Source organism: Cebus imitator, unplaced genomic scaffold (genome assembly GCF_001604975.1).
Source record: "Cebus imitator isolate Cc_AM_T3 unplaced genomic scaffold, Cebus_imitator-1.0 Scaffold384, whole genome shotgun sequence".
Classification (NCBI taxonomy): domain Eukaryota; kingdom Metazoa; phylum Chordata; class Mammalia; order Primates; family Cebidae; genus Cebus; species Cebus imitator.
The window spans coordinates 1,651,120-1,651,498 of record NW_016107699.1 but is presented as its reverse complement, the minus strand read 5'-3'; positions in this window follow the sequence as shown (position 1 = coordinate 1,651,498).

The following is a 379-nucleotide window of genomic DNA, read 5'->3' as shown; positions in this document are numbered from 1 at the left end:
CAGTGCACCAGCTCACGCTCCCTGTCTGGGCCTCGATGGGGGTCTCCTGGGGGGGTCTCAGCCTCTGAGTGGGAATGTGATGGTGAAATCCACAGGGGAAGGGTTTCACCCCCAGCCTGAGGCTAAGAGGGGGATGGGGGAGGCTCCAGGCCCTGTGGTCTGGACAGCCCCTCACTGGGCCAGCAGGTCCCTGCCTCTGCTTCTGGGGGACAGCTTGTCCCAGGACGGGTCTGCTGGTGACCATGTACGCTTGGGGAGTTGCCTGGGTCGGGAGTGGGTGCTCCTGGGCTCCTGGAACAGCAGGGCGGGGACCTCAGCACCACAGAGGTGGCCACATGGCCCAGCCAGATCCCCCACTAGGCTCTGTCCCCAGCCTCTG